The sequence below is a fragment of the Sorex fumeus genome, unplaced genomic scaffold, assembly GCF_029834395.1.
Source record: "Sorex fumeus unplaced genomic scaffold, SorFum_2.1 ptg000037l, whole genome shotgun sequence".
NCBI classification, from domain to species: domain Eukaryota; kingdom Metazoa; phylum Chordata; class Mammalia; order Eulipotyphla; family Soricidae; genus Sorex; species Sorex fumeus.
Genome location: NW_026606094.1, coordinates 59,833,738 through 59,835,418, shown reverse-complemented (window position 1 = coordinate 59,835,418; position 1,681 = coordinate 59,833,738). Strand labels below are relative to the sequence as shown.

The 1,681-nt window shown below is 47.0% G+C and overlaps 1 non-coding gene across 1 annotated transcript; it reads right to left on the bottom strand.

Annotated features, from left to right (window-relative positions):
• Window positions 1-616: 616 nt before the first annotated feature.
• LOC130027869 (U7 small nuclear RNA) lies at window positions 617-678 on the bottom strand. Its single transcript, XR_008793085.1, has one exon. It is a non-coding gene; the product is annotated as a U7 small nuclear RNA (small nuclear RNA).
• Window positions 679-1,681: the final 1,003 nt, after the last annotated feature.

Here is a 1,681-nt window from a genome sequence, read left to right as displayed (position 1 = left end):
GCTCTGGCCCCGTGCCTGCTTCCCTGTTGCGGAAAGGCCTGGTCTGAGGTGCCTTTGTTGGGAAGACAGCCCTGTCCCCTCCCCACCTTCCCCAGCGCCCCAGGGAGGCCCAGGACCAGGGACCGGGCACAGCGGCTCAGCAGCCATGCAGGAGTACACTTGTTGACCACTGCTTGGCCGTGGGGCTCTGAGGGACCAGCGTAAACCTGTGTGGACATGCTCGCAGCGCCCTAGGTGCCATGTGGCCGTATCTGTTTCCCCACCCGGGGGGACTCGGGTGGGGCTGCCTCCCCCAACCTCCCCCGGGTCTTGTCTGTCTGTCGTCCGCCTGGCCCCCCGGCCTCTCAGAAAGCCACTGTGTGCCCGGGTTGGACTTTTGTATCTGCATCTCAATTAATTTAATATACTAATGCTAATTGTTTTGTTAGCATCAATTTTATGTTCAATTCTTTTCTCTCTTCTCTCTTCTATGCACTTAGATGTTGTATTACTCTTTTTTATTCTCTTATTAATTATATTAATATCTCCTATTTTAGTTTAATAGCAATGGAACTAAGAGATAACTTTGCCATGTTTCTTTTTATTTTGGTGTAGACGTGGGGGGAGGCAGTGGGAAAGGGGCCATCCTGGTAGGAATCAGAAAGCCTGCTAAACAAATCCTAAAGGAGCTATACTCTGATTATTGTGGGGACTCTTCAGTTGTCCTCTCTATAGTATGTTCTGGAAAGGTGCATCAATTGAAGAAATTTATAAACAAATTTTATAGATAGGGCACTGAGCATCTGTTTAAAAAATTTTAAAAATTTGAAAAAATGATTTCAATATCAACTCTCATTTGAGAATATGCTCCATGACAAGGAATGGTAAAGCCAAGTATATTAATCAACTAACTGCACAAACATTGGAGTCATATTTTTTTTTAAATCACCGTGAGATAGTTACAAAGCTTTCATATTCAAAATTCAGCCATACAATGATCGAACACTCATCCCTCCACCAGTGCACATTTTCTACCACCAATGTCCCCAGTATCCCCCGACCCCTTCCCAATCCTCAGCCTGCCTCTATGGAGATGATTTCCCCCAAACCTGCTTCTATGGCAGACAATTTCCCCCACACTCTTTCTCTACTTTTGGGCATTATAGTTTGCTCAAATTTTCCCACCACCATTCAAGCCTGCCTGCAAGGGGCAGATGCTAGATCATTTATTGTCCATTGCTCCTTTTTCCTCGCTCCGTCAGTATGCTCACTGAAAACTCTTCCCAAATCCAAAGGCAATCTGGCCACACCACGGGGATGGATGTGCACAGACGTGACCAGCTGCCTGACCGCTGCCGGCAGGTTTTGGAATGATCCCAATCAACTAGCAGCATCTGAAAATCCAACAATAACTCTGTAACGCGACTGCATTTCTTTTTGTTGGTTTTTCTTGGTTGGTGGGGACACGTTTGGCAATGCTCAGGGGGTGATACCTGGCTCTGCAGCCCTCTGTAACTCCTGCGGGATTCAGGGGTACACACAGGATGCTGTGCATTGGGCCCTGAGCTCAGAGCTAGAAACAGCTCCTGGGCACTGCTGGGTGTGGCCCCAAAACCCAGGGAAAAGAAGTGAATAAAAGTTTTTTTTTAAAACAGTTTGATGAAGGTTGACTTTAGGTCGACCTTGCGACCCTTCACTACTT